We start from the raw sequence: 18,403 nt of genomic DNA, 5'->3' as shown, positions 1-18,403 counted from the left end.
CCTTTTGAAGTGTAGAAAGGTAAGGGAGGCTCAACATTTAAATTAAAAAAAATAGCCCAAAGCTGTTTTAAAAAGTTGAAAATAAAAAAAAATGCCGTGTCCTTTTAGTATTTTGTGTGTAAAAAGGACATGTTTCGCTACAGCAGAGGATGATGCTCAAGCTCCGTTAAACTTGAAAGCTACGTATGGAAGCTCCCAAGTTTGAACGGGTCGGTTGAAAACTGCCATGCAAGCTTGCGTGATAGTTTCCATGTTCGAATGTGAGAAAATTTGAATTTTGAACGATGACGGTTGGGGGTTTAAATGAAACCGCGGGTTCATTCGATGCCGCATCAGTATAAGCTTAGTGTAAATATGATTTTTAATTCGTGTTTTTCTAATTTAGACAAAAATTTCACAAAAATTTCGAACATTTAAAGATTTACAAAGAAAAATGCAAAAAAAACTCAACCCTCTTTTTTAAAGTAATAAGTATTTCTAGTTTATTTTAACATTCGTTCCTCGCTCTCTCTCTCTCTCTCTCTCTCTCTCTCTCTCTCACACGCACACACACATACGCCAACAAACTCAATCTTTTTTGTTCTACTGACAATCCGCCGTACAATCCAAACCCACTTTCCCTACAGCAATACGCACACCTATATTTTTGCTACAAACGCTTCCGATAGCTTTTCTTCCTTTCCCTTCCGATAACATTCGCGCTAGTTTATTATCCTTACAGTACTAATTTGCAGCGCACGTGTCGCAATGTACGAACATTCCAAACCTAACTTAATTTGTACAAAATGGCGATAAAAAGTAACTAAACACAAAAAGAAATGGGGGAAAAAGGGAAGAGAAGAGGCAAAACTAAAAAAGTTAAGCTAATGAAGTATTAAAGATGAATGAAAAATTAACATCCACACACACATACAAACAGCACTTCGAAAAAAAAAGAACCAAAATGTGTATGTGGCGCGATAGAAGCCAAAACTGAAAAATAACAGGAGTATAAAGGACTTAGCTAGTATTGTTGATGTTTCAAAGTTGTTGTTTTTTGTCTCTGTTGCCATCAAGTCAATTCACTACCCCTCCCTCTACTAAACAGCACCAGAACAGAACAGCAGTTAAAGTGCTTGTTTTCCACCGTGTATCGGCTCTCTCTCTCTCTCTCGGGGGAAGCTTTCCTGAACACATACGGCTTTTTGTTTGTTTGTTTGCTACTTTGCGACATTCATTTGCTCACAGCTCCATCTTGTTTTGCTTGCTTGTTTTGTGGTTTTTTATGTTTCGTTTTATGACGCACTCTTTATTCTTTTCTAGCCCTCTATTTAACGTTCTACGATGCCTTGTTTTCCCCTTTTTTACTTTTCCATTTGTCTGTTTTTTGCATTCACTCATAGCATTGCTTATTAGTTTTTAAGTGTAATTTTTCTCTTGTTTGTGTGTTGCTTGCGCTCTACTGCTTCTCTGCGTACTTAGCTGTCGTGTGTTTACATTAACTAAATTGCACATCGATGTTGTTTGTTTTTTTTTTGCATTTCAGTGTAAAAATTGCAGCATTAAACAAAAAATCGAAAATAAACAAAAAATAGCCCTTGAAGGCTTGAAGAAAAGTGGCATGGATAGTTTTAATGGATGTTGATAATAAGAGTGCGCGCCCTTCACGATCAGTTCCTCCCTACAGCTTCCTTATTCCCATTTTAAGCGCTTGTGTTGTCCTACTCTTTTAGATGCCTCTTAGCTCACTAACTGACGATTCTTTACACAATTTGCTTTACTTTACTACTGCTTTAATTCTTGTTTCTAACAATGTAACCTCTCCCTTGCTGCAGCACGCGTTAAAGCTACCAAACGAAATATTACTAATTACTGTACACACCACTACCACCTTCTTGCATGCTTGCTCCTCCTCGTTGCAGCTCGTAAGCGTACACCACAATCACTTATCATAGATACTGTGCGGGAGAAGGAGGGGGAGAGGGGGGAGTGTTTTACAAAAATCGGTTTTCCAATCAGAAGGAGCAAAGGAAACAAAACCAAAAAGAAATCTTAATGGTGTTTTTTTGAAATTTTCCAAACAGGATTTTCTCGCATTTTTTTTGTGTGCTTTCAATACACATACACGCGTGAAACAACACGCACGCGATTATTTCTCTTAAATTACAGTGTGTTAGATATTTATGTTGCAGTTTTTTGTTGATGTTCTACGCTCCCTCCCCCGCCATTCAGCCTAAGTATGATTTGAATTATTAACTCTAGAACACTCTCTCTCTCTCACACACACACACTTAAACGGACACGCGCCCATACACACTCGCCTTATCTATGCAAGAAATTATGTTACGCTTATTTCACTTGTGTCTCCCCTAAAGCCTAAAGCCGTACCACTAGTGTCCCGAGAGTTTTGATCACACAACTGGGACTACCATTTACGGATGTTCGTCCGGTATACAACACTACCTTCATCTAGCAAAACAGCCATTTATATGTATCTGTGTATGTGTAATGTCTAGTTTTTTGCAGCTATATGCACCATATTTTACCCTATCGGAACCTACTACAGCTAATCTGTGCAATCGTACCTTACGATCGTTTATCGTCGCTCTTAACACCTTTTTGTAGAGTAGCAATGCGCGTGAATCAACTAGCGAGAAAGAAAACGACAAACGCAACAACACCATGGTCCTGTACACAAACCTACACGATAATGAGTGTGTGTAAAGGGGATGAACTCTTGGAGGATGTTTCTGTTTTAACAGCTAGCAAGGATCGTACTAAGTCGACAATATACATACAGCGCTGTTTGTTTGTTTGTGTGTGGTGCAATAGCTTTCTTTCTCGTGCGACGTGCGCACACACACCCCTACCGTCGAGTACAAATAGAAGATTTTGTTGTTTTCTGTTTTGTTTTCCCTAATGGCACTGGCAATTTATTGAATTAGAAGTTCTACACCGATTAATGTGTACCGTTTTAGCTATGATTTTCGCTGCACTCGCTGCACGCTCACACACACACATACACGAACCGCTCGCCATCGTATCGTCAGCTTTCAACTGGGGCTACAGCTGCACTCGTTTAGTGATCGAGATGAAAATGGAGAAAGTTTTCCTATGCAATGGAAATTTCTATGCTGATTTGGTGCTTTTTTTAATTATCAAATGAGAGACAAACGACCAACACGGTCGCTTGTCACAAAAGTGATATCTCACCAAACAACCAAGCGTTTGTGGTAGTAGCGTGTTAAGTAGCGAGAAGAAGCTTGTGCAGCCATCGCTTGAAAAACGACCAATACGGGGGCGGGCGGCTTGCTGGGAAGGGCTTGTCGGCGAAACAGATCGTTGTACCAAAACCAGAGCAACCGGAGTATATATATAGCTTAGCTTAACAACCTATATTGTCGTCACGTATGTACAGTTTCTTCTCCTAATTGCTAACTCGATAAGCTACATTTGATTATTATATACGTATGTTTATGGGTTTCATACTTCGCAAAAGCTTATTCTGTACACTATCGGGCGGTCGCCTTCAAAAGAACGATTCTATTATCCCCGCCCCAAAAAAAAAATAATAATAATAATAAACGAAACGCACAAAAAATTATTAAACAGTACTATTATAACAAGATAAGATCAGGTTTTTAGTGTTTAGTCATAACAAAAAACGGTCGTAAAAGGAAGACCAATAAACAACTTTCAGTTGAGTTTTCACACAGCGCGGAAGTATTATGAGTGGGGAGGGCGGCTTAAGGGAATGGGAAGAGGCTGACTTAACTAAACCAGTGTTTGTCACCCTTTTTCCGATGCAGCAAGTTGTTGTTGCACACCTTTGCAATGTTGTTAGTTATTAAACGGTTAAACAATTCGTTTCCTACACAAAAAAATCAAATCAAATAAAAATTCAACAAACAATTTAACAATGCTTTGATGAGATGTCACTACCAGGAGAGGGAGAGAGAGGGAAAAAAACACAAATAAATCCGTAAATCTTAGCCCCTACATTAGTTAAAGAACGAACGAAACAAACAAAAAACAACTCCTTCTCTCGCTTACTATGTGTGTGCGTGTGACTTTTTGTTGTTGTTGCGCATCTTAAAACAATGTACTAAGCTGCTCCTTACGCTACACAGCTTAGAGCTCGCCATAAGGATAGCTGCGTATAGGTACTAAGGTAAAAACTATTGCAACTAACGCTACTCTACTACTATCGCTCCTACTATCGCGCCTACTATCGCTCCTACTACTAATCAACTCTACCTGTCACTCTATCTTGTTTACTAGCCTTCGCTGTCATTCACACAAGAGACTCCATTCATTCTCTCGCTCTCTCTCTCGCTCTCTCTCTCGCTCTCTCTCTCTCACACGCACTTATGCTCTCGCATACACTATATGTACATTAAAAACAAAAAGCTTGGCTTGTCTGTTTAATTTCTCATTTTGCAGAGCCTTTTTCCTCCTTTCGTTCTCCCAGTTTCTGGTACGATCACGTACGATCAGCAGTGCGATGGTGTTGTTCAGCACTTCCCACGTGAGTCGTTTCGGTCGTCGGTGTTTTGTTTTTATTTTCTCCTCCCCCAATCGGCAAGCTGGGCTTCTCTTTCAAGGGGATGCATTCTAAAAGAAGAGAGAGAAGAAAGTGGAAACGAAAATTAGATCATTTTGGAGAGGAAAAAAATAGATCATAACGGTCAAAAATTTGAATTAATGATTAATGGAAATAGAATAACATTCATAATAACATTCTACTTCATAACAAACCTTTTCCACGTTCAAAAAGTGTCTTCAAACTTACTCAAAAATGCCCCCACCATCAGTACCGTAATTCAAAAATCTCAAGTTCGTATTGTAAAACGATCCTCCCTTTGCTCTCATGCAGGCTCCATTTGTGCAGCATCCACTTGTGTTCGAGACTATCGATTGAGACTATCTCCTCCGGTACTGCTGCTGCTGCTTGTACCACACGCCGAGCTCTTTATAGGAATTTCAATCACTAAGCTGCCGGTGTGCCGGTGGACGGAGGACGACATCGACGACTAAGCGGATGACTAATCCCTTCGCCCCGACACTTGACACGGCGCAACAAGCGCTACAATGTGCCACACTCACACTGTCGTCTGTCGTCTGCTGGTGCAGCAGTGGATTGCAATCTGTAGCCTTTTAGCTTACCGTTTCATTGAACGGGCGTACAGAAGTGGTGTGTTTGACACGGTGAAGATTATACCTTCTTCACGCTTTAGCGCAGCTCCCTTGACCTGACACTACGTGACACATCCGTGTGTCCTTAACCCCCGTGGCAAGAAGTGATTTCAATGCGAATGAATCGACTCAATAGGGAAGTGGCTTCCGCCCAATTTATCCGCACACACACACCGTACCAGCGAGCACTGCTCTCGATAAGTGATCCACTACATCTATCAAGCACGCGAAGGTGCAAAAGATGTTGGCAACGATGAGGATGATGATGATGATGATGGACGAAGTTTCGTCAAATATTCATCACCCATATCTCGAACGGGATAATACACTCCCCCCCCCCCCCCTCTCCGTGTATCCGTCGATCACCATCAGCGTCACGTTTAAGGATGATGTTGATATCTGACAGTTACGACAATGCTTCGGCGAAAAGGTTTCGAAGCGCGCTTCCGAGATATGGTGGCAATCTCTGGCCTCGTAATGAACAACCGAGCCAGTTAGTGGAGGAAGAAGTTTCCCGAAATGTCTTCCCAAATTTGATGTGTTTTGTCACATTTTTGTTGCGCTTCTTTTTTTTGGTCCACAATCGTGATTGCCATCGCGCGCGGGCTTGATCGAGGTGTGACAGGAATAAGTTTCGATTATGGAATGATTAAATATTCATTCACCTTTTCACCACACCACAAATCGGTTCGTCCTGTGTACTGGAGAGTTGCTTTCTTTTTCTTGCGCTCTCTCTGCCACAACTTTTTCCCTGTTTAGCGCGGTACGTATATAAGCGAAGGAAAAGTTTTTCCCTTCCCTCGTACGATTCCTACTCATTTTTCTTAAGCAACCTGCTGTGATGTGATGTGCTCACTGTGACATGACACGGGGCTGATTTTGAAGCCCTTTTTTTGGCCTGCTTTACGCAAATCGTCGCTAAGGCAACACCCACGGTCATTGAATGCACAAGAGAGAGAGAGAGAGAAAAAAAATAACGACGTTTTTTCTTTGCGGTTAATGAAAGCGTGATAATATCGTTTGTGCGCAAATTTGAACTTTCTCGTTTGCGCGGGCGTGGGGAACAACCTTATTGGGTTTCGCTCAATTCGTTCATGAAGATTTAATTTGATAAGACTTTTCGCTAGATGAGGGGGCGTAAGAGATGAGAAGCGATTGCTTTTATGCATTGAAGCGCCGCCGCGCTGCTTACAACAACCGCGCACAACACACAAAAGGGGTTTTTATAAAAATTAGATGAAAAAGGAGATGAGGACGACGAAAGCCGGGAGGACGAAGAAAGATGTTCGAAATCGGTTCATAAGATTAGAGAGGATGGTTTTTGGGATTTTCATTTGTGTGGCATTGATTAAACGGAATTCTTAAAACGTTCATATTCGCTCTTCAATTCCGTGCTTTTTGCGATATAAAACCACCGAATTGGATCATCAAGAAGATACACTTGTAATATCAAGTTATGATTTTAACATAATTCTTAAATAATATCTACTTATCTAGATTTAATTCATATCAAGACAACAGTAATGACCATAGAGATGGACATTAATTGTATTATATTAATGCACAATAAATCATATCTTAATTAATTAAAATGTATTCAACAAAAGAGCCCCGCAGTTGAAATCCCAAAGGCGTCACCCTCAAATAATCACTCCCTTCTCTCCTACCTACACATCTCAACTAATCCTACATTGATTCATCCCTTCACACACACATCATTATCTCGGCATTCATGAACGGCTACAACAAGAAAGCGAAAGGAAAAAAAGGACGACACCACCATCCCATCATTATGCCAATGCCGTTTGATTTTATAGGTGTCCTTAAGCCAGCAGGCAGCGTACAACACGAAAAGAACAGCCTTTCACACACTCACACACACACACTGGGAAGGTGGGTCGGTCTGGCCTCTTCATTACGCTAATCGGTCCCATCCATAAAGTGTCGGCAATAGGAATCGCACGCCTCAGAAGTCGGAAGTATGATGCGCGGCCCCCGGATGATGAGAAGCACTTTCTCCTCGCCGTGCAAATGTACAAATGACCATCATTTCGATTGCCGACGGTCCGACACAGAAGCTTCCATGCGTCACACACACTCTAACGACCACTACGAGGACGGATATAAGCCGCAAGAGCAAAGAAAACTGGCGATGAAAGTGAAACGACGACTCCCAGGGGAGGCCTCCTTCTGTGTGCCCAGTGTGGCGGCATGGCCAACGAAAGCATAAGGATGCCACAGCAGCTACAACAACGCCCCAAATTGATACAATAGGAAACGTATACAATTATTTATCCTTCCACCGCTCCGGTCCGCCCATGCACACACACACAGCCTCCGTAGGGCAGAGAAACATTGAGCGGCATCTGATTTCCGCCCGATTTGTGCTCTCGACTGCAATGAACCAGGGAGGGGGGGGGGGGCGGAGGGTGGCATCCTGCTAACTGCAAACATTTATATTAGATCCAATTGATTCTTGTACCTTCTCCTGCTTCCCTACCACCAGCCCGGCCCCCTCACGAGAGGCTAGGATTCAGAGGCAAGTACTTGAAGTACGTGGCACCGAGAGAACGACCGTCTGCTCGGGATGTCCAATTGCGTCTGTCTCGGTCCATTCATCCCATTTCTGTGTGTCTTTCCGCTCTCTCTGTACATACCCATCCCCGTGGCAAAGGATGATCTTGTACGTTTGTGTTCGATGAAGCAAATTACCGTCAACCGTTTGTCGATTCGATTGCTTTCACTGGGGGAGAGTCGTGGACGTGAACGTTTCCTTTTTGGTTTGTGATGTTGCTGCTGCTGCTACTGCTGCTACTACTTGTGTGTAAAGACATTCCTTTTTCTGTGAAGGACAACCACAAAAGAGGACGACACTATACGTCCCCTCTCTACCAAGAGGCAGAAGAAGTGTAGGAAAGGCAAATTGGCCATTGAGCAGGGCGGCAAAAGCGAGAGAGCATCGATTTCATTGTCCGTCCTCGTGGCGTGGCGTCATCGAGTGGCTTATCTCTGGTGAGCCGGACTCGGAGTCGGTTCTGTAGGTCATCCGGAAAATGGAAGCAGAGGGTAGATTACTTGGTCGGTTGGCACAAAAGTTGCCTCATTGGTGTGTTTAAGTTTATTTAAATAAAAAAGGTCATTTTGTTACATGTTTTTGAATCACTTTTGCATTCCACTTTAAGCTGAATCATTCAGGGGGGAAATTAATTCCTTAACACCACAAACGCTGATTCTCGCCAAACCGCACTGTTCGATTTTCCTCCCTAATGCCTGAAACCACAGCAATGAAACTATTTATTGGTGCTCGGCGCTTGCTCCTTCGTTCCCACAGTTGGCACAGCAATAGCGGAAGCGGACATACTTAACCAGTGTTCACAGCCACTTGCCGTCAGCCAACCAGCCAACCATAATACTGCTAACAACGCCACCAGGATCTTCAGCCAAAAACGATTTCGAGGCAGCAGTAGTGCTCAAAGGACGACGCTGCCTTAGGAAATGAAGTGAAGTGAAGTTGAAAAGCATAATTTATATCATCACACTTTCACCATCACCGCGCGCGCGCTCCCCTGTGAGTGGTACAACACACACCACGCATCCTTCGTTTGGTAGTAGGGAATTGAACACAAAAAATAAACGGCACAAGGATGTGAAAATCACTCGAAATCGTTTCGCTTTTCATGTCGCATTTAGCGGTCACAGAGCGTCAGGCGAAAGAGCAGCAGCTTAAGCCTGGGAAGCGAATCGATGTACAGCGCTTTGTACAGAGATGTACTGCCCGGAGGAGGAGAAGGCGGAGATGGTAAGAGGATGCAGTCGACGGCAAGTTGTTGCGTTGTTGGGGTAATTGGGTAGGACCTAACGGGCGCCACCAGCGCCGAGCGACCAATTCAATGAATCATTTTGAATTTTTGTTACGTCTTGCAAAGAGAAGCAGTCGGTGTTGGAGTGTTGGACAGGGAATGATTTCTTTTAGATTCGCTTTTTTTACTGGTTGTTTCCCTTGCTGAAGAACACGCCAAAAATTCGCTTCTTTTGATAAGGCTAAAACGCACACACAAAACGCAACAAGTTAATGGTTAACAGTTTGTTGGTTTCCTTCTGCCTATTGTATGGGTGTGTGCGCGACCAGACCTCAGACCAGGACACCAATAAAGTGCCTATAATATCGTTTTGGTCGTTTATGGAACGCAACATTGGGCAAGGAAGTACCCATTATAGGGAGAGAGTGTGTGCCAACAACAATCGAACAATCGGTTGTACATTTTCAATTACAAAAGGGGACCCACACCCCCCTATTTAAGTGTAATTGAAAGGTTATTGATCGATCGGAGTTCTGCGGAGTTTGTTTGGAGCATTTTAGTGTGAAATAAATTGAATTCCACGCTCTTAACTATGATATATTGGGAACTTCTTTAGTAGAGCAATGTCAATAATTTTGGAAGATCCTAAGTGGACTTCGTGGCTTTGGAGACTTATTCAGTACCACGCAGGCCGAATAGTCAGCTCTCTCTATGGGGGGGTCCATTCTAGAATTGAACCTACGGCGGACATGCAATCGGATCCTTCAAGTTGACACCAGTATCACGGGACCGCCCCACGTGGCTTGATCAGCATTTTGTAACTTCTTGCATTTTGTAACTTCTTAATTATCGCAAGAACTGTAGCGAAATACTATGCCCAAGTCACTAATAGGCTTTGTCATGTATGTCTTGTTGATTTACTGGTTTAATAGGATAGTTATTCCTGTTCAAAGAGACCTCATTCCATATGAGTCACGCAGGGAACGCCTTCGTCTTTGAGTTAAATCGTACGACTTGACAACTGTGACGCAAATAAAACACTGACATAGCAGTTCTTCTTCAAGCAACAGGATCTACTAAAAGATTCTCCTTACATCCAGGCTCCAACACACATATTAACATCCCGTAAAACTGTTGCTCCAATAAAAATTGAATGTCCTTTTCTTGCGTCGCAACAACAAAAAAAGGCCATCAAAAACTTCCATCCAGTCACGTCGCGATAGGGTTGTTACCCTTTCCTTCGATTCACAATAAAACTTTACTACTTCCTATGCTCGCGTGGCTCCCGTAACTTGCAGTAGTAGTAGTAGTAGTTTCACTCCCCATTCCCCACACTCCACCACCCCCCTCAAAGACTCCATATTATGCTTATGAGCTGAATATGTGAAGCGGAAAAGAATGTGTCTGCCTCTAATCCACAAAAAAGCCCTCTCCCCCCTTCATAAGGGTAGAGGCTTCCCAGGCGCCACCGATTTCAACTCTATCGTTTGGGGCCACAGCGAACCCGATGGGGCGTATATGATTTGAAAATAAAAACTCCTCCACATCCCTCCAACAAAAAAAACGAGGGAAAATCTAAATCATAACATTAGATGGGCTTGGAGTTTGAGCTTCAGCTTTGCGCGTCGTTTTACTAGGACATTGGGAGGGGATCGCAGATGCCAAGATGCGATCCTGCTGGCCAACAAACGGTTTGCGTACGTCAGCAGCACCGTTTTATTGAATAAAAAGTGATTTATACTTTTTTTTTCCATTTGGGTACAGAGAGAATGGCCACAGGCCGCGGGTTCTTTTCGCAACTTTTTATTGACTTCGTTATCGTCGGGGTCGTCATCTTTATCGTGACGCCTCGCTTCCTCCTCAGTCGCCACAAGAACTTGGAAGGTTCCGCAATGTATGTCCCCCCACTCTATTGTGATTCCCTTGGCATACTGTCAATGCAAAATGCGGCAAATTTTCCAACTTCAATCAAGAGATCACAGAGAGAGAGAAAAAAAGGAAGTAAATCTACTGCTTAAAAATGCTTCAACTTCTGGATCCTTCCAAAGCCCACCACTTCACTCCACTTCCCGACAGTCCGGAGGGGTCCGTAACGAGAGAGCATTAAGTTTTTAGACTAATTTGATAAATGTGATAAATGCTGTCCCGCTCACCGGTGACAGATTGTCCTTGCGGTGATTTAATTATTTTCGGACCGGTCCCGCGATAAGAGAAGCACACCAACGCGCTTTCCTCGTGGGCTTGCAAGTGTTCAGAGAGAGAGAGAGCGGAGAACGGTGACTCCTTGTCCGTGGTTGGGACACTTTTGCTTAGGTTTCCTTTCCTATTTTTTTCCTCTCCACTGTTGCTTCTACTTGAAACAGTGCCCCGAAGGTTGAGTTTATTAGCTCTGTGTGCAAGCTTGACGTTTTGCATACCAATTGCCGCGCGTCCACATTCTGGGTGGTGTGTGCACAAGAATTTCATAAAACTCACGACCTTCCTCCCACAGGAAGGAGCTGCTGATAAGAAGCTAACGCGGTGGTAACGGTGCGATGCCATGTTTGCTGCTTCCCTTCGTACCGCCATGCTGCACAACACCCCAAACAAAACCGGTGATGATTGTTCACGTTATGTCAATCAAATTATTCCATTATTTCCCATTGCCTGCCAGCCCAAAACGTCTTCACTTACACAACAGCGGTGAGAGATGGTGGTGGGTGCCACCACTTGCCACTGTAGCGGCGAGGGAGGAAATTAATTTAACGTCCAATTTGGCAGCTAAATTGATGGTTTTGATGTGCATGTTTGAAAAGCGGCATTTTGCAGCACAAGTTCCAGGGAAAATCGGGCCAATTGGGGGCCAATCCTCCTTGTCGTCCTAGTAGCACCCAAGGAAAGCCCTTGGGCTAATGCCATCACTGCCAATGAAGCTCGGTAGTGATGTGATTTGTGTTTTGAATTGTGCTTTTACAAAAAGAATCGCTTTCTTTTCAGGAACAATTAGCTGCACGAGATAAAAAGTATCAAAATAGGTAGAATTAGCATGTTGGACTTTGAAACCTGATATCACAGAGAGTGTGTGTTCAATCCCCTCATGAACACTTCCGCTACAAGAATACCTTTTCAATATAATGAAACATCATCGCAACGGTCATTTCTTTTCTTTCATTTTTGGCAACATAAATTCAACCACATTCAAAATAGAATAGCAGCGCGAAAGGCAATAATAAACGGTACACAAAACCAACTTCCAGTGCTGACAGTACGAACACAGACACCAACGAAAATCGAAGAAAGTGGTGCCATTTGAATACCATGCCCGGTGTGTCTTGTAAAACATATCACCAATAAACCACAACCACCACCGCCATCATTTACATCTCATATGATCACTTTCACCAGAAAACCCATACCATAAGCATATAGTAGTTATTGTCCTCCCGCCAGAACGACTAAGTGCTTGTCATCGCCCATCATTTGCTGCTCTATTGCTCTGTGATGAAATGCTTTTGCCCTCCAAAAAAAAAAGAGAGAAAACTCTTCTCCTATGAGCGCTGCTGTCTCTTCTAGACGGTGGTGGCGGTGCCGGTGGTGGTGATGCGAGGTTTACTACTTTTGCGTAATGGTAAAGTTCGTTATTGTACCCACTTAACGGTTGACTTATTGCTGGCTTCCTCCCCCCTCCCCACCGGGGCAAGGACGGACCAAACCAAACCAAACACGTTTGGCGCACACAATTTGTGTACGAAGGTTTAGCAGAGCGGAGGGTTTGGATCTGTTTGGTGTTTTTATGTGTGTGTGGTATGTGTCCCGTCTGCCATGGGGATCATTTTCATGCTTCATCTTGCAAAAGGGGGCGAGAAGCAGGAGCAGCGGGTTGTAAAGTTTACGAGCATGATTTTATCGTTGAGCAAATTTAAAATGAATAAAATAACCCGGGCAGGCGATAGATTCTGCTCAGCTTGGTGCAGTGGTGGTGGTGGTGGATGATGGTGTTTCCTTCCCAACTGGTTCTTTTCTCTCTTTGATCATCTCACACACTGTTGCTGACCGTAGTAGATGGGTCAAACGATCAAGTCTTATCGGAAGAATGGCAAAGGTGTTAGGTATTTTTCCCAGCAATACACACACACACACGTATTTCAATTGATTTCAGCAAAGCTTAAGCCGTTTAATACTAAGAAACAAAGCATTATAAGAGGAAAAACTCATGTCCCTCCCGCAGGAAACTCCATTGTCACACAAAAAGCCTTAGCAAGCAACACTTCCGACACACATCGTTTCTGACACACATTTGCCACCGACGTAAGCAGATCGGCTTAACGGTGGGTGGCATATTACACAATAGAAACAAGTGCAGCAACAACAAAAAAAAAAACCGGAAAATCCGTGAGAAGTGTTTCTCAAAGCAATGCGAGTGGCAATAGCAACGCAACGCTTGCCTACACGCGATACACACAGCAAAAGAAACGATATGATGAGCGGTGCTTGAGTGAGATTGCTCCCCTTCTCATGCACATCTCTTTTTTCTATCGTCCTTTTCGTGTTGTGTAAGGAGGAAGGATTGTTTCTTTCGTCTTACACTTTGTTTTGTACAATTCTTTTTGTGCTAGCGATGCAACCCCTGGCAACTGTTTGCTGTCATCTCGATAAAATAAGGACCAAAGGCTTCAGAGAAACTCATCCGAGGGCGAAGGGCCGCGCAGCCCTTTTGACTCGACGGCGCGCGAAAGGGGTGATGAACGACAGATAAATAGATAACACGGTTCAGAGGGGGAGCCTGATGAATGGCATGCTCCCAGGAACTAGGAAGTTGGAAAGGGGGCAGTATTCTTTTGGTATTGATAAAACGAAGACATTTGTCTTCACTTTTGCACAAACTCTATAAAGCTTGTAGAACATACAGGGATAAAAATGATTCAAATTAAATGTGTTTGCAGTTGAAATGGAGCAAATAGTACACGATTGTCGTTTTCATCAGTCAGTTAATCCGTTGGCAAAACTATAAAATAGAAAATAAAGAGGCAGAGTTGAAAATTTAATCAAATATACAAACGTTCACACTTGTTTGCTCAATAAACTCCGACCAAAAACTGACCACACGATGGCACAAAAATCGGTATAAAACAAACCATCCTACAGCAACTAGTACACTACACACAGTACGATGGCAACAGGAATACAGGAATAAAGGATTGCAGCAACCGCAACGCTATACGGACGGGAGAGCTATCGGACGGAAACAATCTGTAAACAAACACTTATTTTGTTGCCATGTCGTGTATCTTTCGCCTGTTCCTTTTTTTTGTGTAGTGCCCTTCCCCCTATCAGGATCTAATCTGAAAGGGAGATGGATGGATGGATGGATGGTTGGGGGGTAGAGCGTGCAACAAGTAGCATCCGACAAGAAACCCTCCCAACTGTCCCATCGCATAGTACACCACCACGAGTAGTGTAAAAACCATTCCATTGAAACAAATAAGAAACAAGCGATTTATTTTATACACAAAATAGCGCAGCAGCAGTTGAAAATATAAAAATATAAATCACGAATGAAATATTTTCGATTTCAAACCTAGCAGCAGCAGCACCATCAGAGAGCCGGCCGCAACAAATGGGTTAATTTTCGTATGCAAAAATGGGAGTTTGGCCAAATAAAAGGCGTGTTAGCTAAGCTCCGCGCGTCATCATGAATAAATTGAGCTGTTGTTGTTGTATATTTTTAAAGTCATTTTATTCCGATCGGGTGGTACCAATAGAAGTTGCAGTTGTAGTGGGTTGAGAATTGCAATGATGCACTGAGATATTAAATTTAGATTCACGGAATTAGCATTCATTTCGTGAATAGTTCCGGTTGGGCACAGTCGGGCGGTTTATTAGTTGAGTGAGTGTGTCTATTGAGCCATGATTTGAATTTTCTCATTTTTTTATTTCGAAGCAAAAATGATGTCAAATTCATTCGAAAAAGTGTCTCTCCAATTTTATGAATGCAATTAACAATAATTCCCTCTTTATTGTAGGAATATTTTTGTATCACGCGCTCTGTTTTTTCTCGTAAAATTGGAACGAGGAACACTGTTAACAAAATAAGAAAAATATGCCCTCAATCAGCTTCCCCTCTTCCCCATCACTCTTCACCTTCCCATTCTCACACTACTGTTTAATTAAAATATCAAAGTACTTTTGATGATGCGTCGTGCCCCGAGGATCAGAAGCACCTGCTGGAAGCGATATGTTCTTCCGAGCGTTGCGTAATTGAGTCTCTTTTTTAATTAATCTCTTTAGCACATCGTACCAGAAGACGTTGGGCTTTTATCTGGCCCCCCAAAAACCATCCTGCCTCCCTCCGTCTCTTACTTCGCAACATAAAAATAGCAACGTCGCTAATGTGTTTCTCGCTACACGATATGTACCAACGCACTCGCGTTCGTGCGTAATGTTAGACGACCACATTAGGCGCACAAATCAGAGCAGCCAGAGGCTCACCTTTCAAAGCAATCTACACGGCGAGGGGGAGGGGAGGGGGGGGTGAATAATCTCTGACAGGCGGGGGTGGCACTCCTAAGATGTCTTGAACGGAAAAGAAAGAATGAAATTGAGCCGTAAACGGTACCACCTCCCACCAGCCCAGATTGAAGCAAGAAGCTGCCGCCGGCAAGCCTCGTACCTGAAGAAAGTAGATTATTCACAACAGCGCAAAGACTTGGTAGAAAAATAGGCGCCGACCGGCTTTTTGGAGCGCACCTTTGCCACACCCCCCTGGGGTCCATGGGGCCGTGCAATTGAATGAGGTTTAAATGATGCTCCTCTCCCTCTCTCTCTTCGCAAAAGTTCACAGGTCTTTTCTCGGATGTGCCATCAACGGCAATAGTAGTGAATTGTTGAAGAGATGGCGTGGCAAGAGAGTACTTGTTTTAAATTCAATTGGCTTCGTCGCGTACTTGCAAACCGTACGGTTGCAACGACCGGCAGAAGCAGAGACCGATAAGTAGCGCCCAGGTGCTTTTGCATCTCCAGTGATTGACATAAGACCAAGGCGCGGCGGCGGTAGCACAACATACCGAATAATACTGCTTCGAAAAGCTTCCGTTCTGGGAAATGCGTTACTGCGGGAGAAGGAACTTTGCGTACGTACGTTCCTCGAAACATCCAAAGGACTTATATGCGTACATGGTAACATTTTATTTTGTAATTTTCAAGCTAATTTCTTTTAAGCTGCAAGACAAATATGTTTTAAAGGTCAAACGCAGGAGAAACTTTAAATTAAATCAATGGGATATGTTTCAAATAAATAAACGCTCCTTCCTTTATATTCTTTAATTTACGTAAAAAAGAAAGTCAATATGTATAACATGGCTTTAGGATGTTTTCACTTTTTCTTCTAACTTTCGAAACAAGCTGATGAAAGTAAACGGACAGCAGCCAAAAAGAAACCTTAATTCATCAACACATTCACCACCAAGTCTTGTTTTATGCATATAGTTGCACATCATGTTCGGTTGGGCGGAGCGAAACGAATTCGGGATGGAAGATTCCACCACCAGGCGCACGGGTGAGCAAGCAAGCAAGCAAGGGAGAGCACAATCAGGAGAGCGGGAAAAAAAAGAAAACATTCCATAATCTTGTATTCTTCAACGAACCGTATGGTTTTTGCTAGGCGAACCACCACCACTGATATTACAACCACTGCTAGGGTAGAAGTGGAACCTCATTCATCCCTCTCACCCGAACAACCCACGTTAGGAGCGCCCGAGTTTGATGAAACATAATTTCTTGCATAATTTATACTAATCGTCAATCCGTATCCTTCCAGCTCACTTGCTGGGGCGGCTCCTTTCGTACGCTCGCCACGCTCGCTTAAAAGATCAATCAACGCAGCGGGTGAGCAGCAAAGCTTCGGCCCACACCACACCACGGGGGGTTTTCTACGGAACGGACGGAGGGTGGTGGTAATGAGATGCCGCGGCCGTCGATGACTTGACGCCGGACGGCTTCTTGCACACTGCACGGTGGCGTTTGCGGTAATCGTTCATCTTCGGTGGCCACGCTTGACTGACTGGCACAAGACGACGCGCCAACTTGATGTTTTCTCGCGCGCGCTACTGAAGGACATTCGATCGATGTTAGGGCGTGGATGGTGGTAGAGTGGGCGGTGTGTGATTTCTGCTGTTAGCTGCCGGCACATAATTAAAGGCAACGTTCGTACACGAAAGATGAGGGCAAACTCTGATGGCAAAACCTCAAACTTCAGGATATCAGTCCAGAGCCACAGGAGCAGTCGAGTGGGAAGTCGACTGGGCGATTTACAGTGCTGAAGGTTAAAGCGTGTAAAGCATGACACACCTCATGATGTAACGTATACATCCGACGACCGTATGGGGAGAATGGTAAAGAGAAAAAAACCAAACCACCTTCGAAGACGATTGGGGCACAGCATAGCACAGCATAAGTTACCGCTCAATCAACTTTTCACACCGTCCACAGGACCGTCGTCACATCGCCGGCGAGATTGGATTGGACCGTTCCCACCCAAACCGTTCCACCACGGCCTCCTCCGAGCAGGCATGCTCCGGGAGCAGCAGCAGCAGCCCCGAACCAAATCTCGACTGTCTGTCGAAATGTTCACCCACCAAATGCGCACCCTTTTGCCGCCCGCTCTCTGGACAAACTGCTCTCCTGACGCCAGAAAGTCAATCAGCAAATTATGCCCTAACTTTTGCCTTCCCCGCACCCCGAGTTCTCGGGGGTCGGATTCGCGGGGATAAGGGGGAAAGAAAAGGTCGCCTCCATACGAGGGCGCAACCACTCATAGCGGCAAACTTGTTCGCCACTTCTTTCTGACAGCTTTAGTGCCCCGCAGGGCAATGTGTACACGCGGCTTGTCTTGCTGGTTGGGGGAAAAGAATGCACGCACATTTGCCAACAAGTACAACGCACCGAGTAAAAACTTTTACCGGGCGGGTGACTTTTGGAGGCGTCTCGTACTTTGTGACCTTCCTTGACTTGGCATGAATGCCCCTCGCATGGGCTTACAGGGTTTTCCAGGGGTTCTCGTAGTTGTGGGACTCTTCCTAGACTCTTTCCCATTGGAAGTGAACTTCATACGGTGGAATTTGGACTCTATGGCACCCTTTTTGGACAAGTTCCTTGGAAAATCCTATTGGATTTGTCCAACAAGAGTGCTAGAGTGCTATAAAGTGTCCCACATCTATGAGAACTCCTGGAAAACCCTGTATTATTGGGAAGAAGATTCGCCCCATAGCGTATACAACTATTTTTTGGTACAACACAATAATTTTAAGTATTTGGAATGATAGTTTTTGAATCTAAATTTAACAGGACAAACTTAAACAGAACTTAACTAAATTTAACAGGACCAAGGACATCCACTCCCAAAGAAAATCTCAATTTAAACACAAATCCTACAAACTCCTTCGAGCTCAAAG

The 18,403-nt window shown here is 43.8% G+C and overlaps 1 protein-coding gene across 1 annotated transcript in view; it reads right to left on the bottom strand.

The window, feature by feature from the left end:
- Positions 1 to 1,456: 1,456 nt before the first annotated feature.
- The window catches only part of LOC120907314 (forkhead box protein O), a 59,177-nt gene continuing 42,230 nt past the window's right edge, over positions 1,457 to 18,403 (bottom strand). Inside the window, exon 10 of the mRNA XM_040319060.1 lies at positions 1,457 to 4,593. The gene's annotated coding sequence lies outside the window, so the exon portion shown is untranslated. The remainder of the gene's footprint in view (positions 4,594 to 18,403) is intronic.

This window comes from Anopheles arabiensis, chromosome 2 (genome assembly GCF_016920715.1).
Source record: "Anopheles arabiensis isolate DONGOLA chromosome 2, AaraD3, whole genome shotgun sequence".
In the NCBI taxonomy this organism is placed as follows: domain Eukaryota; kingdom Metazoa; phylum Arthropoda; class Insecta; order Diptera; family Culicidae; genus Anopheles; species Anopheles arabiensis.
The sequence above is the reverse complement of the archived record's forward strand: the minus strand, read 5'-3'. Positions and strand labels throughout refer to the sequence as shown.